This window comes from Montipora foliosa, chromosome 10, assembly GCF_036669935.1.
Source record: "Montipora foliosa isolate CH-2021 chromosome 10, ASM3666993v2, whole genome shotgun sequence".
NCBI classification, from domain to species: domain Eukaryota; kingdom Metazoa; phylum Cnidaria; class Anthozoa; order Scleractinia; family Acroporidae; genus Montipora; species Montipora foliosa.
In genome coordinates, this window is record NC_090878.1 from 19512305 (window position 1) to 19534787 (window position 22483).

General features: G+C 39.5%; 1 protein-coding gene across 3 annotated transcripts in view; it reads right to left on the minus strand.

Moving 5' to 3' along the window:
• LOC137974446 (tetratricopeptide repeat protein 28-like) overlaps positions 1-7278 on the minus strand; it is a 37608-nt gene extending 30330 nt beyond the window's left edge. For 2 of the 3 annotated variants that reach the window (XM_068821442.1, XM_068821441.1), the window contains exons 1-3: positions 6836-6992; positions 6518-6588; positions 1863-1933 (exon numbers count right to left, since the gene is read on the minus strand). The gene's annotated coding sequence lies outside the window, so the exon portion shown is untranslated. Of the gene's footprint in view, positions 1-1862; positions 1934-6517; positions 6589-6835; positions 6993-7060 lie in introns of those variants that run through there. The other variant, XM_068821443.1, reaches the window with a different exon arrangement.
• Between the last annotated feature and the right edge of the window lie 15205 nt (positions 7279-22483).

The window sequence follows — 22483 nt, forward strand, 5'->3', positions numbered from 1 at the left end:
ATAGTGGAAGTGCAATTTGCTATCAAGCTAGTTCACCGGCACCCCACTTATAGTAATCTGAAAGAAACAACTCAAACTTAACAGAAACATGATTAAGAAACCCAACTGGCCACAACACCAAGGGAAGCTACATGTATACGTGAACCAACCCCAGCAAATATACCGGAGACACCATGAAGAGAACCTCTGACCAGGAGTGCACCATTAGCACGTCAAGCAAGTGTGTAGAATACAATGTAGTAGAATAGGAATTAGGCAGTCACTATCTGCAGGAGTATTATAGCAAGCTGGATAATAGTGGCTATCATGCCAGCCCCATCAAGATGTGAAAGACCTAGGCAGAGAAGTCTACCAGAGAGATAAAAGGACTTTAAGTTGCAATAACAACTTTGTCATTGAGGACTTCACCTCAAACTTTGTGATTGAACATTCCATTACTTTTCTTGTTAAAGACACTCAATTACATCAAGCAATGCAGTTTGATTATATAAAAGACATGCAATGATCACTTCTATCTTTTGTTCATAACCCCCACTGCAACTACACACTTCTCTCACATGGCCGTTTGTTAGAATTCAAAACTCGTTAAGTATAGCTAATGACAATGACTATTGTTCAAGTACTCTCTAGACTGCCAGACACTGATGTCAATACCTTCGTACAAAGTGAAATTCACTTTTGCCTAAAATTAAAGCAGAAACTAACTTTTTTTTGTTTATCGGGAGATTGTAACTTAAACCTTTTTGTCATTAAAAAATTGACAGGTAAATTTCTTGATGCAATATATGCTTATTTTCTTCCTTAAATAACTTACATGCCACACAAGAGTACCGCTGACTTCAATTTCTGTCACCCTTGAGAAGATTAATTTAAACTTTTCTGTTACATTAATAACATACTAGTTACGAAAAGGTCTACAAACTGGCTGAATATCTACAATCATTGCAATGTGACTACTGATTGTGCATGTTTCCTTAATAAGCATAAAATTACGAAGATTTATAACTCTTGCAAAACCGTCCAAACACACATTAAGAAAAAAATTTAAATTAATTCCTGGACAAAAACATTTGAGACTTTCCTGTTTTTTTTTAACTTTTGGACCACAACTTAAAAAGAAGGCCAACAATGTACCCTTCCCCCACCCCACCCAGGACAATGTTGTTCAGGAGGATGAGCAAAGAATCCATCTACTGCATATCTAAACATTGTGGTGGGAGGGGGTGCTGGCGAAGTGGCAGTGGCAATTTTAAGACTTAATTCACGCATAATTTTTTTAGATATGGACCAGGTTCATGTACATGTAGTAAACAATCTTGTCCAGGATTCTTGGTTACCCTCTGCTCTTTTGACATCCATTTAAAGAAAATTAATATGTGTACGCTGTAGAAGCATAAAAAAAAATATTTAAAAAAACAAGGATTCCATTTCCAATACAAGACCTCAAAATTAAACAGCTTAAGGCACGCATTTACAGGATAAAATGCAGTTGAGTTATCTCAGATCAAATCTAATGTTGGAAGCTACATGCTCATATTGTAATACAATACCTTATAGTCACTATTGTAGCAGCACACACTATTCATAAGCCAATCTACATTTGCCACAATTAGCTTAACCCTGAGCACTTGAGAGTGAAGTGAACTTTGAATTCTTAGTTCATCCAAAAGGGAAATTTGAATCATATAAGGATCACGAGTGCATGGAAAGACATGTCTTCTACATGAACAATGGCAGTGATCTTTTTCACCGTAACTTAGAGATAACATAACACAACACAAGTTATACGTTATTAGAACTTGTTTTCATTGCACGAGTCATCTACAAAATTACAAGAATTTAAGTAATGATGAGCGACTTACCACTGTTTTTCCAAACAGATGCTTTTTCGTGTGATGTCAAGCGACAGCTTCGCCAATCATTGGCAAGAACTCTGTAATAGTGATTTGATGCAGTTAAATAAATTACTCGCACCGAACTCAGAAGATACAGTATTTACTAATCAGTTTTGATTAACCTTTGTGGCTGCTATACAGTCACAACCCAAGTTAATGCATGCACTTGCTATCTCATGTAATCCATCAAGGCAAGTGTTTTTACATTAAGTCTCACTTAATTCTTAAATCACTTTGCAATGTTCCTCGTCTGAATAATGAATCCGGCCGCAAATAAATTAAGTGTAAGCAATACAGGAAGATTGTTTGCGTGCCTGTGTCACTCACAACTGACTTTACAAAATAATCATACCCGGTAAAAGGAATACCAACGGCTAGTTGTAAAACAGGGAATGGGGAATGCGGCAATGGGAATGGGGAACGGGGAATCTCTCAAATGGGGAATCTCTAAAATGTGGAATCTCTAAAATGCAAAATCTCTTAAAGGGAGAATCTCTAAAATGGGAATCTCTAAAACGAGAAATCTCTAAAAGGGGTAGGTTCAAAAAGGGGGAGGTTCAAAAATGGGGAATCTGGGGGGAATTACTAAAGTAGGGAATCTCTAAGAGAAGGAATTACAAAAATGGGAAATCAAGAGTATAAGGGGGAATTATAGGGGATCTCTTAAAGGAGGAATTACAAAAATGGGGAATCTCTAAACAGGCCTTCTGATATTACGCGATGGTGCGATTTCGCACAATCGACCTCAAATCGCATCCGATCGCACAATTCACGAAAAATCGCATAATTCACAAAAGGACGCACAAAATTCATAAAATGAAACATAAATCAACGCGTTTCTTCGAAATTCCTGCATAAATATGCCATTTTTAAGATGATTTATCTTGGAAAAAGGCTAAAAAACCTTTGTCGCCTTCGATTTCGTAAACAGTCGAAGTTCAAGGCTTATTGTTCATGTAGGGGACCTGGGTACGAGTCTCCTTTTATTGGTGCAACACAAACACGCCCTTATATATACACACCACTGAAATGACACAGTTGCAGAGATTTGTGAAAAATAAGCGAAGTTACAAGTTTTTCGGCAAAATGTAGTTTCTTTCGTTGAAAACTGATAAAAACTTACTCATGGATAAGTTTGTTGTGAAAACGCTCGCTTTTTCTTCGATGAAGAAGGAAGTTCCCACCTTCCGCCCAATCTGACAGCTCACGATTGAGCAAGAAAGTACCTCACAGGTACGCTCCACGTGGACGATGGACTGATGTTTTTCTCGTCGTGCAATATTAGGGCCTTTTATACGAGAGAAAATAAGCCGCGGCTTACTCTGGCCACGGTGTACAAAATACGCAAAAGGAACTATTTATACGAATATATATTCCCAGGTCAATATAAGCCGCGGATTGAAAAAGACGTGAACGTAGATTTTGTACCATTTATACGGGGTGAACATTCGAGTCTTCTGTAAGCCGCAGCCAGAGAAAGCCGCGGCTTATTTTCTCTCGTATAAATGGGGGTATGGCCCTATTGTGATTGACCAACTTCGGAAGTTCGTGGTTGACGAGCACCTTGATCATTCATTTGGCATCTTACCTGTTTCCTTTCAACTTTTAACGTGGTGCACCGGTAGTGCAGAAGACCTCCTTTTTTTATTTATCCCAACTTATGTCGATCGAGATACATAATTACTGTTCCTTTGTGTTCAAAATGTCTTTAGGGCAGCAAAAAAGTGTTTTTCTTAACCTGAAACCTTATAAAACAAGCTTAAAATTGCTGAGAAAAAAATCGCATAATTTACATTATTTATCGCATAATTGGCCTTTCTAATCGCACAATCTGCCCTGAAAAAATTGCATAATTTGCATTTTTTAATCGCACCCTATCAGAAGGCCTGTCTAAAAGAGGGAATCTCTGAAAGGGGTAATTACTAAAATAGGGAATCTCTAAAAGGGGGAAATACTAAAATAGGGGATCTCTAAAAGGGGGAATCTCTAAAAGGGGGAATCTCTAAAAGGGGGAATTACTAAAATAGGGAATCTCTAAAAGGGAGAATTACTCAAATAGGGAATCTCTAAAAAGGGGAATTACTAAAAGAGGGAATCTCTAAAAAGGGGGAGTCTCTAAAATGAGGAATCTCTAAAAGGTGAATCTCTAAAAGGAGGAATCTCTAAAGGGGGAAGTTCTAGAATGAGGAATCTCTAAGAGGGGCAATTACTAAAACTGGGATTCTCTAAAAGGGGGAATCTCTAAAAAGGGGTATCTCTTAACATCTTTTTAACTCCTAAGAAAGTGTGACAGTCATCAATCACTGTGCAGGAAATAGCTTTCAGATAGCGCTGCATCAAAACATTAGCAGCTGGCAACTTCTCACTGGGATCGCAAGTCTCTCATACAGCATATTTATTTAATATATGTATCCATAAATGCATCAGTGAAGGTTCTTGACACGCCTTAGACCTAGCGATTGGCTCACTTGGCGTTCTTTCTCCACCGCTAGCCTTATAATGAAAGAGGGGGCTCCACAGAGGACAAAGTGTTCGCAAGCCAACATCAGCGGCAATTTCGCTTCAACTTGAAAGAAATTCAGTGTCAACAAAACAGCATAATTATTTGTTAGGTCACTGAAGGATGTAGCATCCCTTTATGTTTCAAGGGATTCATATTAGTCAGCCTTCACAAGCTAACAGATTGGCCTTGCAAATTAGCAATGTATAATTCTTTGCAATGAACACCGCTCCCCTTTTTGCTGTGTTAGTCATAGTCGATTTTTACAGCCACCATCCGCAGGCATCTTATGAGGTAGGGCAACAAATAATTTAATTGCCTGTCTGGTGGGAAAACATGATGGTATTTACTTTTCTCTGACGCATACAAAAAAAGCCATTTATGCAACAGTACTGTACAACTAAATTCAATAGTAATAAGAATATGTAGAATCATAAGCATCCTTGTGTTATATTGTTGGCTTTTCGAATCATTTCCTTAATTTTAATTCCGTGGTACTCAAGTTTATGGATACCTCACCATTCACTTGCACACAAACACATAAAGGGGAAATCTGAGTAGTGCATGACGAAAAGAATGAAAGACCAATAAAGAAATACTAAATTCTCCCAAAGATGTTCGAGATGGCGGGAAAACCATAAAAATTATATTTTCGTGACAGGCAATGTTTTGTCTTTTCTCAGCCAAGTTGATGCCTGAATTTCAGTTTATCTTGGCTTTTGCTAGTAAAAGGAAAAAGCTTGACGGATTTGCTAGTTTGCCGAAGTTTCGGTGGGAAGACTTAGTCGGCCAAGAAGTGATAGGTCAAGGGACCTTTGGAGCCGTGTTTTTGGTGTTTTCAAGCTGAAGGAAAGCCCGCAGAAAATGTTATTGTAAAAAAGCTGTTAAGTACAGCTCAGGATTTTACGGCAATGTTCATCAAGGAGGCCAAGATTTTAAAGGATTTACACCAAAACAAACATTGTTTCATGTTTACAGTGCGTTGTCAAATTCCGCTCATGGCTAATATCCCACAGTGCAACCAAATGTCAAAAATTAGATTATTCTTTCGCTTCTTCTTTTGCTCGAATGGTGAATTGTCAAAGGTGATTTATATAGAAGGACTCACTTCTCTACTCCTCTCACGTTGTACGTTTTTTCAAAATGTAATGAGCATTAGGTTTTCTGACTTTAAAGCCATTAACTTGTCTTCCAGTTTCTTTTCCAGCTTTACAACTTTCACATTGTATGTTTCCTTCATATGTATGTTTCGTCCGCAGTTTTACGATAGAAACAGTACTTCGTTGATATTTTAATAGCAGGCATTTCTGTGTGAATTTTACAGGCAGTCAACAATTGCACTGTTAAAATGGATGCTTGTCATTAAAATCAACCAATCAGTCCTCTCTTAATTTTCGCGGTCTCGAAGAGAACCCTTTTTAGAGATTCCCCTTTTAGAGATTCCCCCTTTTAGAGATTCCCCCTTTTAGAGATTCCCCACTGAAGCAGTGTTCCAGATAAGAGTCAATAACCCGACAAAGAAGGCTTCCTGACTCGACAGATGAAATTTAAATATTCAGTTAAATATTACAACAAAATGTCTGGGTGACCCGTCAAATGGTATAAATAATCCCCCAATTGAAAAATTTAACTGGAACTCTGTTTAGAGATTTCCCCTTTTAGGGATTCCCTCTTTTACAGATTCCCCCTTTTAGAGATTTCCCCTTTTAGAGATTCCCCCTTTAAGAGATTCCCTAATAATTTTTAGTAATTCCCCATTTTAGAGATTCCCCCTTTTAGAGAGTCCATATTTTAGTAATTCCCTCTTTTAGGAGATTCCCTATTTTAGTAATTCCCTCTTTTAGAGATTCCCTATTTTAGTAAGTCCCCCTTTTAGAGATTCCTCATTTTAGTAATTCCCCCTTTTAGAGACTCTCTATTTTAGAGATTCTCCATTCCCTATTTCCCATTCCCTGTTTTAGAACTAGCCAAGTACCAACATACTTGCTAGCTTTCACCAAAAGTTCTGAGAAAATAACAGGAAGGGAGTAAAAAGTAAGCTTAATCAAAACTGGTTGATTACGCTTAAATTACACGTAGTTGTTCTTGTTCATTAAGAAATGGTTATCAATGAGCAACTTACCACTGTCGCTCCAAATGGATGCAGAATGCCGCCAGGTCAAGCAATAGCTTCGTCAACGAAAAGAAATGAGTCTGCAATTACGATTTGATGTGGTTATTACATTATCTAGTATCACGATAAAACGATCATGTTTAATATGTAGAGGGTTTATCCTTACACATAACTCAAAGTAACTTCAAATTCGACGATCAAATTCTGTAACTTTATGAGAGAGTTTAACATGGATCAATGATGTTTCAGTTCTGTCGCAAAGCGAGACATAAGACTTACTTATGCATGTACAATTAGTCTACTAGCTGCTTGGTGGGACTTACGTACATGTAGTTTTCCAGAGCAAAACGTGTCTTCGTATCCTTTCAATTTTCCAACCACAAACTTCCAATCTGTTCTTACTTGCCTTATCTATCACAAATGACGGACAACTGAGAAAAGAGAAACCGAAACGTCTGTGTTGCGATAAACAGCTGAGAGGCACTTCCCACAATAATCCGAGAATAAGAGAGACCCTGGGAAAGAGGTTGGTAGGTATGTCATTGAACTTACTATTTATCAAATCTGTTTAAAAATATTTCCTGATACAGTTAACTTCGGAGGTAACCGGTCGCGTCGCGCACAAGTTAACTCGCCTACAGGTTAACTGACTCTTGTCTTCGATCGAACTGAGTTTTGGTTTCGATCGAAACGAACTTCGATCGAAACGACCTTCGATCGAACTGACTTGCTACCGTATGTCATGTATGGGGACACATGATTTGGCATTCTCGTCGCCATCGCCCTTTTCGTTTCTCTTAGTCGGCGGGGCCTTGGCACGAGAAAACGAAGGGCTCAGGTGGTTCTCAGGTGTTCGAGTCCTAGATTCTAGGACTTCTGGTCTTCATGTATGCAGCCGTGATGTTTCTATACACTGTCTTTGACTGTCATGGCGGTTGTCGAGGCAGGATTCGAGGAATCCTTGTGTCGGGCTTTAAGGGATCTCAATATGGAAAATGTTTCCCTACGTGTACAACAGAAAGAGGCGATAAGGAACATTGTTTTTTTTAGGAAAGACACTTTAATTATTTTGGCGACAGGCTTTGGCGAGTCATTGATTTTTCAGTTGTTGCCCTTTGTTTTTGACTCGTGGCGTGGAGCAAAGAAATCTTTTATTTTGGTTGTTTCTCCTTTAAACGCCTTGATGAGAGATCAAACAGTCAAGCTGAACGATATGAAAGTTAGAAGTTTAGTGGTTCGGAATACTGAGTCGTTAAGTGATGTTGAAATTAACGAAATCAAGCAATCGAGGTATAGAATAATTTATGGCCACCCGGAGGTATTTCTTGGAAAATTGCGTAAGTTATTGGATTGCGAAGAAGTGAGACGCCATATGCGAGCTATCGTGATTGATGAAGCACATCTCATTGTAGAGTGGCAAGTATTTAACTCTTGTCTTTATTTCTTTCCAGTTACTTCGGTATAATCTATTGTAAGGCTTTGCTTACGGTTTATCTTCATTTTAGTCTTGCTCCGCCCTCAATTTTGTGGTGAAATTTGTGAAAAAGTTACACATTATTAAAGTAAAGGGGGACAATGTTTGTGTTATGGTCATTTTTGTTTTATCACATTCAGATCATCCCAATCATGCACAATCTGCATGTACCTTTCAAAACTGTAAAATTAGCCCACACCATATGATCCACAAGAAAATACTAATGCAAAACGTGGAAATCCAATAGGCCACTTTCAAAAATAACATAATACTCTTTGTTTGCCCTCAAAGATTTTGCATAAGCCTTGTTTTTATTTTCTCTTGGGACCATTGTGAGTCCCAAGAGAGACTGGAAACATTATGCTTATGGAGGGCAAACAAAGAGTATTATGGTAATTTTGATAGTGGCCTATTGGCTGAGCAACATGTACCTGTAGTGGTAGTGGTAGTGGTAGTGGAAGTGGTAGTGGTAGTGGTAGTGGTAGTGGTAGTGGTAGACTGGTAGTGGTAGTGGTAGTGGTAGTGGTAGTGGTAGTGGTAGTAGTAGTAGTAGTAGTAAAACTTCATTTCAATTTGGTATATTCCATTCAGGTGTAATCTGCTATCATTGCTCACAATCTATTGTTATAATCATTGTTACATAACATTGTTTTTCATCTTACTTGCATTTTATTTCTAGGAAGAGTTTTCAGCCTGCATATGCCCAACTAGGTATGCTAGGTGCCATATTTCCAAAGGTGCCTGTAGTCGCACTAACTGCAATTATACATTTATTTAAATTACTGATATAATAAATTATTTTGATTTTAAAAAGTATCCATAAGGCCCACCTCCCTGAAATTAAATAATTGTTTTTTCTTTACATATTGTGAGGTTGAAATAAGTAATTGACATTTAAATTGTAACAGTAAGTGAAATGTTGTTAGTAATGAAAGTTATCATTAGCCATAAACCTTGTAAATATTAAAGGTAGTGTCGTAGTGTGATAATAAACAATGTACATTGTATAAGCAAACAAATAATGTGAGTTTAAAGGGGCTAGGTCACACAATTTGAGGCAATTTCAGCACTGATCGAATGGTCATAGAATTGACTAAAATATCAAAATAACTGTTCAAAACTACCGGTATAGAAGAACTCTAACAAAATACAGGGAAGCCAAGAAGGGTGATGGATGGATAAAACTGGAGAGGATTGAAATGGATTGAATTTGGGTAAATTTGAAAAACATCGACCCACCTTTTTTCAAATTTATATCAGTCTGTATCAAAATGTCATTTACACAGCTGGAAAATCATTCTCAGTTGTTATGAGGCCGTGATTTTGCAAATGAAAGACTCTTGCTCTGCCAATTTGACGTTTAGAACTCATAATTAACAAAATTACCTAAAATAGCGTGACCTAGCCCCTTTAAGCATTAGAGTGTTGAGTTTTTTCCCCCTTAGAATTTCCAGTGGCCTTCAATCCCTGGGGTGCAGAGATATGTTCTGCTACCAAACATTATGAAATAGGTTGTGCTCTATGCAGCTGTGCCGTCTTTTTTTGAAATGTATAACTTTTTTAATGCTTTACTGCTTATTTACAGTGGTGGATCTAGGGATGATGTTCCTCCCTCTTGCTGATATGGACAAGTAAATTTCCATGTTTTCATGCATTCACCATTTGAGCCTGTCTGGATCCACCACTGGCATACCAGACATCCTTATCAATATTAAAGGAAAATAGAAGAGAACATTATATAGGAATAAGTACAGCCATACCCTTCATACATGTATGTATGTAAATTGAAAGGAAGTTTTTATTCCATGCTTACACTCACTTTGTTTTCCAAGGTGTAATAAAACAGGTTCACTTTGAAAGATTGCCACGCTACCAGTTGACCTATCTGTAGTATATTTTGGGCGCTGTTTGTGTTCATCACAGCTGTGACTTGAACTGCAGCCTCAGTTGGGGCTGGTTTTTCTGTCCTCGCAGAGTCATTGTCAACAATCCGACCAGCAGCAACAAGAAGGCACTCTGTTACTAACTCTTGGCTCTGCTTTAATAGCAGAACTGTAGTACCTTAAATCAAATGCAGAATAATCATCAGTACATAGTTAAATAATATTGTTAAATATTACAGGCCAACAATATGTAGCACTTTTCTTAAGAAATCCTTTTCTCTAGTGGCTCTCCTTGAAAAAAGGGCCACCAATAATACTATTATAATAACCCATAACAGTGGACTTGTGAAGGATTTTACAGTGTGATAAATAAATATCAACAGTTTTAGTATTTGAGGGGTTATGCAAACAACCTCTTTGGTATTTGTTTCTGGGCTTGAGTCCTGTTTAATGAAAAAATATTTCCCTTTGTTGTCATGAACAGCAGTAAAGTTTTAATAACTTATTACCTGGCCTGTACAGATTTTGGTTTGTTTGTGACTGCATGTGGTTGGAAACCTGTTCTGACTCTACATGCTGGGCTTCCTCCATCTCCCACAATCCTTTCACATCTGGAACTACCAATGCATACTTGTCAACAAAGTTGCCAATGCACCCATCAAGGAATTCATGTTTCTCTTGTACAGTTGCAGATTGTGGTGGTATTTCCAGATTTAATGGCCTTGATTCAAGGGTTTCCATTCCAGCCCATGCCATGAAGGCTTTGCAAATGTGTACACATGTTACCTGAAGCATAAGGGCCCCCGCACCTTCTTCACTTGTGGGGGAACATTTGTCTGTCCGAACCTTTGTCTGAAATAGAAGAGGGTGTCCATGTCACGTGAAGACTGTGTCTTGTACAACTTTTCCCAGGTAAACTGAAGGGAAGAGAAAAACAATGGTTCAAAGTTGGGGGACAAACACTTCAGTGAACAGAATGAATAATTATTATAATTATAATATGCATTTTACTTGAGAAACTGTTACAATTTACTGTCACTAATAATTCTGATGGTCAGGAAATACTGAATTATATTGCAGTACGATGAATTCGGTGAGATATAGCAATTATAATTAAGAATACAGTATTATAAGTCGAAAGTCAATAGTATTTCACGCACCTGGTATTTTCGTAAGCCGCTTTGTCTCATGATGTAGGCTTGAATAGACCGGTCGGCAGGACTCTCAGACACTTGAATCTTAGTTGCATCATGTCTTTCTTTATCACCTTGCAAAAATTATGGAAGGCGCCGTGGTGCAGTAGTGATATTCTTGGGAGCAATTGGTCTAAACTGAGGGGAGTGATGTTGATCGCCCTCCACAAAAAGCAGAAAGAGGCACATCCGAACACTGTGAACACTTTCGATATTTTCGCGGTTCAAGCTAGTCTTTTTCTCCTGTTGACTCGAAGAAGGAGATTCTCCAACCTGTTGCGAGCCACGGACTCGCTTCATACGAGTCTCTCCAATCAACAATTCCTATGCAGAAAGTGTTGCCAGTGACAAAGCGCGGAATTCTATAATATTTTTCACCTTCCTGAAGCACGGTTGGCAGAGTTTTTTCGGCAAACCATCGTCATACTTAATTTCTTTTCCGGTTAAAAACTGAAGCACGTTTAACAATTCCGGCTCTTTAATGCTTTTTTCCCCGAAAATATCAACCGGATGGTTTTTAACTAAAACCGTTTTATTACAACAACGACAACTATTGGGAACGTTGAACACAATTTTTTTGGGAGAGTCTTCTCCCAAGTCTTAGCTAAGTCTTCCATGTTGAACGCACCGCTGTTCTTTTTAATACACATGAACATTTTCACTTCCGCTTAGTATCTCTTTGTTTTCCATTAGCCAATCAAAAAATTCGAAAATCCTATGTCTCCAGAGCCCTTCGTTTTCTCGTGCCAAGGCCCCGCCGACTAAGAGAAACGAAAAGGGCGATGGGGACGAGAATCATGATTTGGGTGACCCTATTTAATGGATGAATTATAGAATGGAATGGAGGAATTGCAGAATACACGGAATATTCTAAAATACGGAATACATGGAATATTCTAAAACACGGAAAATATTGAATATTTTGAAACGCGGAATATACGGAATATTCTAAAAAGCGGGATGAGAGGAAAGTCTTTTAAGAAAGGAAATAAATAATACATTTTTTGCCCGCCAAGAAAATTGACAAGGCAGGCAACACCGAACCGCCGGCCAGTGACCTCGTCTTGTTCAAGCGGGAACTGACGCCAAACCAGTGAAATTTTCACGTTAAAAACACCAGCAACCGATCGATTAGGGATGTCCTCACACCTTCGCTGAATTTGAGCTTCAGTACAACCCGACCGTTGCCAAGCGTCGGCAAACTAACGGTCGTGTTGCACCGATTGGTAGATTTGATTAGACTCAAATGCTTCGAATTCTTTTGATCTGATTTCTTGCACCAATCATGTTGGGAAAGCATTATTATGGATTTCAGGGTCGCCTTTCTCGGTGAATTTTCGAAAGATGACGCCCAAACTCGACGAAGGTATGAGAACATCCCGCGAGGACATGTCGTGAGGAAATGTAAAATTATCATGCGAAGTTCGTTATCCTATGCAGACTACTCACGGGCAAAAAAAATGTATTATTTAAATCCTTTCTTAACCCTTTCAGGCCCGATAGTGCCAAATGGCACTTATAGATTTTACTCTGTCTAACGCCAGACGATTTTACTCGTCAATGGGGAACCCCTCGGGCCTGAAAGGGTTAATCCAAAAGCATCCAAAAACTATGTCCCCGTTTAACCCTTTCAGGCCCGATAGTGCCAAATGGCACTTATAGATTTTACTCTGTCTAACGCCAGACGATTTTACTCGTCAATGGGGAACCCCTCGGGCCTGAAAGGGTTAAAATACTTTCATCTCATCCCGCGTTTTAGAATATTCCGTATATTCTGCGTTTCAAAATATTCAATATTTTCCGTGTTTTAGAATATTCCATGTATTCCGTATTTTAGAATATTCCGTGTATTCCGCAATTCCACCATTCTACCGAATAGGGTCACTCCATGATTTTGTCCCCAAAGTAGGTGGAAGTAGGTGTAGTAGCAGTGTAGTTGATGTAATAATAATAATGATAACAATAATAATAATAATAATAATAATAATAATAATAATAATAATAATAATAATAATAATAATTTAATAACTTCTAGAGCGCGATTTACATTCACTGATCAATAGCGCTTTACAACTGAAAATACTTACTTACTTACTTTTGCTCAGTACCCCTCCTGGGGCATAGGCCACCTACAAGAGTTCTCCAGCTATCTCTGTCCTGGGCTTTCCTTACTAGCTGACTCCAGGTCAGCCCCAATCTCTTGATATCCGCTTCCAAGTCCCGTCTCCACGAGTTCCTAGGCTGTCCCCTTTTCTTCCTGTCTTGTGATGTTGGTAGAAGGCTTTCGGAGAGTGTGACCTATCCATCTCCAACGTCTCATCATGATCTCAGCATCTGCAGGCCTCTGCTTGGTTCTTTGCCATAGGTCTTCGTTGTTGATGGTGATCGGCTAACGTATCCGCAAGATTCTTCGTAGACATGAGTTGATAAAGGTCTGCACCTTCTTTGTAGTTGCCACTGTTGTTCTCCAGGTCTCTGAGCCATATAGTAGAACAGGTTTGACATTGCTGTTAAAGATCCTGATCTTAGTCTGAAATGGCAAATCTTTGGAGCTCCAGACGTTCTTTAACTGCAGAAAACCTGCTCTTGCTTTGCCAATTCTGGCTTTAACGTCAGCTTCTGTGCCCCCCTGGATGTCAACTACACCACCCAGATAGGTAAAGGAGTTTACCTCTTCCAACAAGTCGTTATCCGGCCGCCATGGCCGGTCCCAAGTCCGGGTGAGAAAGGAGGAAGGTTGGACGTAAGGCTAGCAACCTCACCCCGTAAAACATCTGCTTGCCACAGAAACAACCGAAAATACTACAATGAAACTCAAATTAGTAAAACTACTTACATGTCTATTAATAAAACAGAATATTTATAATAATGATAATAAACTTAATTAGTAATACTAATAAAAGTGAATATCAAACACGATGCGCTTTAAAAGCTACAGGAAATAAATAAGTTTTCACCTTACATTTAAGAAAACAAAAGGCACTAGTAGTAGCTGTAGTCGATGTAGTCTGTCTAGTAGTTGTAGTACGAGTACTAGCTGTAGTACATGTAGTGGCTGTATAGGTTTAGTAGCTGTAATAGGTGTAGTACGACCCCATCGTTGCGACCGTTGCGTTTTACTTTTCCTAAAACTTGTGTGGCAATGGAAGTTAAACAAAACAGTGTAACAAAGTTTCATAAAACCGACGATGTGATACTGTGCAACGCCTGCTGATGCCGTCACAGGCCACCCAGAGTCGGAGGGTGAAAAATTATAAGGATTTGTATGGGAATCTCGATAACAAATAGCCTGCGAACGTAGACGTATTTCCGGGGGTCGTTTCAACCGCCAAAAATACGTCTGCGTTCGCACGCTAGATAACAATCTGAAAAAGATATTTACATCTCGCCTATAAAATCAGACTTCTCCGGCATCAGTCACGCTCAAACTCCGTCGATGGCCACACCGATAAATTTACTTCTATTTGACAAAGTTTCAAGGTCCACCGAGTATTCATTGCTTAGAAAAAGCAAAAAATATCCAAAATTTTAAAATCATTCGAGGCCCCCTTACAACGAATTTGGACACGGCAAGTCAACGTCTCACTTGAGCCTCGATACGGTGAGAGCACTGAATAAGTGAACGGTTGACCAGCCGTGTCCAAATTCGTTGTACGCGACACTCGAAGGATTTTGAAATTTTGGATATTTTTCGGGAGAGGAACTCCCATATAGAAAGGGGAGGGATGCTCTTCGTCTCGCTTAGGGGTGTAAATTTCGGATTTGGTCTCACTTAGGGTGTTCTGGGCAAAAAACAACTTGATATGTAGCCGTAAATAGGGAGTTTAAGATCTTCGACGCGACGGTAACGAAAACGTCCTTTAAAATTGAAAGTTCAGGTTTATTAATCTTTTTCGTCCTTATGTCGGCTTGTCTAACTTCTAAAAACTAGTGTAACTCTCCAGGAACTGAATTAGGAGGTGCGGTATTGAATCTACGACAGAAAATTCAAATTCGCTGCCTTTTGTTCACGTTCTCCGTAAAACTTGAGAATTGGTCATTTCACGTCGTAGATTTGCCGAAAACGTGAAAGAAATGTACAAAAATGAAAAATGCACGTGCACAGCGTGCAAAGCTATTGTTTTTGCTCATTAAATATGCAAAATTTGTGACGTTTTCGTTGCCGTCGCGTCGTAGATCTTAAACACCCTATTGTCTCCTTTAGGCTTGCGCGCAAAGAAATCTAAAAGTGTGTATGTGTTTCACCTAGGTAAAGGAATAAAAGATGATAATGTCTTTGTCGTTCTTAAAAGTCACGGTATTTTGCTTCTCTGTGATTTAATATGGTCTCATTTAGGGGTCAAAAAAGCCTGAGGCACGCCCAAATTGGTCTGCTTTAGGGGTTTGATTTAAAATTTCCGACGAGCTTCCCTCCACTTTTTATATGGGAACCCCCCCCCCCCCCCCCGGGCGTGTGGGGTAGGGGTGAATCTTTTCGGAGCGAATAAATAGAATGGAAATATTGGGTGGAGCAAGCTGATTAGCAACATCATGTACCAAAGAGGCAACCAATCTAAAATAAAGCAATTTTACTGGTAAGATTCAGGGACTAACAAAAAGAGGAACAGTGTGAGATTTGTAGTCTGAAAAATGCATTAAACGAAGTACTCGCTTTTTTAAAATGACAATTTTGTTTAGGTAAGTATTTGTAGCTTGACCCCAAGCAACGAAAAAGTGTAGTAACCGGCACCAGATGCCTAAGCCTTGCAATAACGCCAATTCCTTTGCTTACTTTCGTCGAAATATAATCAATGTGGTGCTTCGAAGAGAGAGAACCATCAATTAGAACTCCAAGCTTCTTCACATATGTTTGACGTTCGAGAGATACTAATTGTTTAGAATTGTTATCAAATATTTTAAGGTTGACTTCTTCATGGCCTAGTTCCCGATGATAAGGATGGAAACTAACAAAGTTAGATTTAGCCGTTGTTTGAATGTAGCCACTCATACAATTTATACAATTCCTCATTAACAATGATCTCGAGATTGTTTAGCAGACTAACCCTAACCCTAACCGCAGACTATTCTTTCTTTACCAGAAACAGAAGAACCAATTGGTGTTGATTGTGTTCTGCCTAACAAATATTACGAGAACCAGTTATTGATTATTCCTCTAATTCCATAGTGGTGCAGCTTGTGTAACAATATAAGGTAATAAGGTCGTAGTTAGGTAAGGTAATAGTCTATTTAAGCATTTAAAAATGAATTACAAAGTGTATTTACAATAAAATTATTAAAAAACATATTGAATATACACATTATATAAAAATAGATATTCTAATTATTATTATTAAAAGAAATTATTGCACTAGGGAAAAAGCTTCTTTTAAATCGCTCCGTTCTACACTTATATAGGGTTCTGTGGGTAGGGTTTCTCATCGTACGTCCATTCGCGCTCACCCGCGTCATTGTCAGGTGCTTTGAGAGAGGGCCCTTCCCGTCAATTTTCTTTAAAGTTCTAATACAAAGATCATTGCGGCGTATGTCCAACCTTGGGCAGTCAGCAAGTTCACGTGCCCTGCTATAGGTTTGTTTGGGAAAGATAAGACCAAAAGCTCTTTTCTGGACTCTTTCGAACTGTTTAGACAAATAGAAAGGAAAAGCATAATGCAAAACTACGCAGCTATATTCCAAAATAGAGCGAATCAAAGACAAGTAAATTGAGACTAGGTCAGCTGCTGGGACAACGCCCCGACGTAAAACACGCAGAATATGCACGTGTTTTGATACCTTAGCAACTACTGATGCAATTTGCTCATTCCACTTTAAGTCATTCTGAGTAATAAGCCCCAGGACCTTATGTGCGCTAACCACCTCTAACGGTTGATCATCAATTGTTAAGGGGGTTAATTGCAGTTTTTCCTTGAAGAAACACAATCGCAACTCCTTGCATTTCTTAGCGTTAAGACGCATCCAGTTGCCAGAGGTCCAGCTGTTTATTAAGTCGAGTGTAGCCCGGGAGGATGATAAGCTACCCTTACTAAGGTTCTCTGACAAAGAGACATCATCCACGCACTTCCACATTCCAAAATTAGGTGACATGGCCCTCCCCAAATCATTGACCATTATGAGGAACAAAATCGGGCCTAATTTGGTCCCCTGGGGACTCCTGCTTTAACAGGGAGCCAGTTCAACAATGTCTGATTTAACTTAACGCGTTGTTTTCTATCAGATAGAAAGTTGATGATCCAAAGGATCAGACAAAGTCTGACGTGGGCTTAAAAAATCTCCTCTTTCATTTTTTAGCGAACCGTATAACTATTGTGAGTGTACTTTATAAATGGGGACTCTGTCGATACGGGTTTTTTTTTTGAAAATTTAATCTTGTGCTGTACCCTGCACATAGGCCGCCCATTTGGCTTATTCCAAGACATGGTCCAGTCGATTTGCCTTTGAATGGCGCGCGGTCAAAGCCAACCTTTGACCGCGCTATTTCAGAGCAAATCGACTGGACTAACTCTCGGAATAACCTAAATGGGGAGCCTGTGTACAGGCTATCTCGGTTTCAGGCTGAATGTCTATGCAAGATGTGCAACAAGAATGTTCTGAAAAAACAGCTTTATTTAAAGTTTGATCGGAGTCTTTCAAGGGATATATTTATTTCCCATCACCTACGCATCATACGCTTTAGGAAAGTAGAGAGCGCGTGCTAATTCTCGTGCAAAAGAGATGATACAGCGGGAAGATCTTTTCTCACTTGCTGTTACTGCATTCACGATGTAAGAGAGTTGTAGTATTTGTGACTGAAATTGATAACAATCCAGCTGAAAGTTGAAGTTCACTCTACCTGTCAAAAACTTTGTTGGTCGAAGAGACATTGCTCCCAGCCAAGGAAAAGTAAATGAACGTTAATGTGCCTTCTAGAAGTTTCAAGCGTGTACTTAAACGTCAATAAACACCGAATATAGGTCCCTGCATTTTTGCCAGGCTTAAGTCTCGAACGTCTATGGAGTAAAATCTATAACAAACTCAACACATAGACTACTATCTTTGAACGACAGATGAATTGGCCATCAAGATCAAGAGGTGCCAGTTTTAATATATGCACGACAGCCAGCGAAGAGAGCCTACTCTCACTCATGGTACATCTCATGTACTGAATTTTTGAGCCTTTGCATCATGATCATTGAACGCTTGCACTGAGTGTCCTAAAATATCTGAGAGGATTGTAATCATCCGAATCGGACCAAGTGCATAAATCAGTGGCTATACTATCCCGGTTGGTACTTTTGAATCCTGCATAAGATCAAGAGTTTACTTTTCCCCTTTTCAGCTACAGGCCATCAAAAATACAAATTTCATCTTTGGCTTCACTTTGAGGCTAGTTAGATCCCTTCGAAACCCCTGCCCTTCATACATGCCTGTACCATAGGGAGCTCAAGCAACGACAACGGCGACGGCAACAAGAACTTCACAAATTTGCATACTTAGTGGGCAAAAACAATAGCTTTGCACGCCCTGCACGTGCGTGATATCACTTTTGTCCATTTCTCTGCCGTCGTCAGCAAAACAACAACGTGAACAAGCCAAGTTTAAGGTTTGGTGAAGGACGTCAGCACTTGAGGATAAATTTTCATTTTCTTCCCTAAATTAAGTGCTATTCAGACAGATGTCACTTTTGAGGAACTACCACGCCCTTGTCAAATTTTAAAAAAGTTAAAATAGTCACGAAGCGATTAAAATAACGCGAATTTGTATTTTGAGATGACGTTCTCGTACGTTGCTGTAGCCGTTGTCGTTGCTTAAGCTTTCTATTGGAGGGTTGCGTCAAGGGATAGCATCAGAAAGAGGACAGGCCAAAGGAAAATTGCAGGTGGTTAAGTAGCAGTTATGGTTATGGGACAAACAATTGATTTGAAGCGGGGCGTCAAGATAGATACCAGCGGAGCCAGACCTGGCGGTGATCTGGGGGCCCCGCTCTCAAACATTTTGTTTTTGCCCTTTCACAGTTTTGGTGTCTTATGGTGTTTTGGTGGCTTTGGTCCAAAAATAAGGGGGGAAGGGGGTCAGGGCCACCCCCCTGGATACGCCACTGGATACTTGAGTGAAATTGAGCAATTCAAGTTAACTCTAGTGGGGATAAGAGTAACAAAATTGCAGTAATCAGTCCTTCGTGAAGACCACAAGAGAGACCAGACAAATTATACAATGTGTAGTTGTACACACCATCTTTAATGCCCTTCCTGGCAAATGGACAGAGCTTCCATGCAATATCTACTCGCTCCCTGAACTTTCAGGTGGAAAACGTTCGCATACCTGTAGTTCGTCAATCCAAAACTGGATGTGAAACTTTTTCTCTCGTGACCACCATGACTTAATTGTCGAAAAAGATGGGATAATATTTGAATTATTCAAAGTGTAAGTTCATACCCATTCACTTCAATAAGTAATATAGCTCTTATAAAATCTAAGTTTACCGCAGATCGCAAACAAGAGTTTCTGGTTTGACGTTGGGTGTTTGAGTTTGAAACAGTATCAGTGCATTTAGATTAAAGTTAACAAAAGCCACGCTCCGTGTTTCAGGTGGGGAAAAATATAACATTATTGACTTTTTGATTGCCAAATTGTTTGGAAAAAATACTTAATTGATTAAACTGGGATGGTCCTCTGCGATGCGCTTGGTTTCATGCATTTTTCTCTTTGTGGTTTCGGCAAAGAAACAGTTGACACTGGGCCAGCATGGTACCTTCAACTCCGTGATCGGATCTTGTACAGTAACCTTCAGTTTATTTATTTCTCTCCATCGTCATAAAGGAAGTTAAGCTAAAAGTGAATGATAATTGCATAATACGCACTGTTAGAAACACCAATATTACAGTGTAAACAGTGGGTATTTAAGGCGACTTCCTGGTTTTATATTGCGCAACCCTTCTTGCATCATTGCCGTGAGCACAAGCTCGCGCACATTGATATAATGGCGGATTTTCATTGACGCCAGGTTTAATCCGTCAAAGAATGGCTATTTTCCCCTGTGCAAACACAGTGATCACCATTTTGCTGAGAATGGAGCCTTCATGGAGTAGTAAAAAAATCAGCAAAGATCTATCACCAGTTTTTTGGTTGCCTCCCACGCAGACACTCTGAGGGTTTCGTCCCCTCGTGGGGGAGGAACATGTATCGAAGCCCTAAGAGTGTCTGCGTTGGAGGCTAGCATTTTCCCGATCGTCCCAGACTTTGCCCACATATCGGCAAATTGCCAGACGCTTGACCTAGCTTCTCCCGATATTGACTTTGGCGGAAAATGGAAATTGCAATTTAGAAGATCGATAACGAGCTAAAATCATCGCCGACGTTCCCAAAAGTCAAATTTGTGTTTTCATATGACGGGAATGATCGCCGACGATCCCAAAAATCATGAACATGTTGGGAAAATAGAAACGCTTCCTATTTTGCCGATTCGTCCCCGACCATTCCAGATTATCGGGGATATCTACCATTTATGGTTTTCATCAGTCGGCAAACACTGCATGGGACGGTCGGTAAACTGCGAAATCCCCGATCGTCTGGGATTTTCCCGACAAACGAAAACTAGGTTTAACATATTTCCTTGGTTCAATTTTGACTGAAAATATGACAACTACTGGTACAAAGGATAAAAATCAAAGGCAAATGTAGAATTAGAATTTAGTACATGAAAACCAGTCAATCATTTCTATGTTTTAAATCGATTTTAAAGGAAATAACCAATTATGGAAAAACCAGCAGGAGTGTCAAGACACCGAAAACAAAACATATTTACAGAGGTGGACAGAATCAAGGAATTTGTAGTTATTGATGGAATCCTCCACTCCTGCGACAAACTCATCCCACCAGGTACGCAGGCTATGGGAAGGATGGAAAACTAGTTGTTTTGTAACGGGTGAAGGCACAGTCCTAGGCAGGTGAATTATGGGATATAATACGAACTCCCCAGTGACGAGAGTGTTTAAATAGTCCTGTGATGAACTATTCCGCCAGCTACGCAGGCTATGGGAAGAATGGAAAACAAGTTGCTTTGCGACGGGTGAAGGGACAGTCTTAGGCAGGTGAATTATGGGATATAATACGAACTCCCCAGTGACACGCTCTCAGATGTTCTGATAGGACGACGAGTCATTTCCATCAAATGAAAAGCGCCCATAGTCCTTTTTCCAAAGGATATCATGAAGTCGTAGTGTTACGTGCAGGAATAAGAAACCAAGAACCAAGAGGGTTAGCCCTCGGGCAAAAGAGTTTTTTCTATTATTTACAAGCCTGCTTTTATACTTTTACTCTAAGCATCTAGAAAATTCTGTTGCTATTTATAGTCTATTACAAGGTGTACTATTTGTGGAAACTGCTGAGTCACATCAAAGAAGTCTCTGGAAAATTACGAATTGTAAGACAATTCTAGAAAAGTCTGTAATTGCATGACAGATAACCTAAAAATAATTCAGATCCTCATAACTGCTGCTTTCATGTATTACTATTAAATAACCAACAAGCCATAGTCCATTTTCCAAAGAGATTCATGAAGTGGTAGAAAAACTGTTGACTGCTTGTTTCAAAAGCGAGTTAATGTAGATTGTTTTCACGTGACGTCACGGCTGCCATGTTGGTGAGCCTAAACAATGCAACGGCGGCCATGTTGATGTACCCAACTAATCCTCCGGGAATTGAGCTCTATTATCATGCAAAAGTTTTCTTTTGTTTCGGTGGAAAAACAAGGTTACTATCACGTGAGTGAAAACAAAACATATTTACAGAAGTGGACAGAATCAATGAATTTGTAGTTATTGATGGAATCCTCCAATCCTGCGATAAACTCATCCCACCAGCTACGCAAGCTATGGGAAGGATGGAAAACTAGTTGATTTGTGACGGGTGAAGGGACAGTGTTAGGCAGGTGAATTATGGGATATAATACGAATTCCCCAGTGACCAGCTCCAAGATGGCTAGATAGCTAGCTCAGTGACGCAATTGCACGTCGAGTCATTTCTATCAAATGAAAAGCGCCCATAGTCCATTTTCCAAAGGAAATCATGAAGTGGTAGAAAAACTGTTGACTGCTTGTTTCAAAAGCGAGTCAATATAGAATGTTTTCACGTGACGTCACGGCGGTCATGCTGGTGTGCCTAAACAATAGAACGGCGGCCATGTTGGTGTACCCAACTAATCCTCCGAGAATTGAGCTCTGTTATCATGCAAACGTTTTCTTTTGTTTCGGTGGAAAAACAAGGTCACTGATCACGTGAGTGAAAACACCCTATAATACTCTCTTCTGTAGTTACGGTAGCCAATCTGCGCTCAAGGTGCCATTTGCGACGATTGTATCGACGGAGAATAAAATGGACAACTTAATTCTTCTCCTCGAAATTCTGTGTAAGTAAAGCACTGGTCATTCAGAGATTTCTTTTGTCAACTACA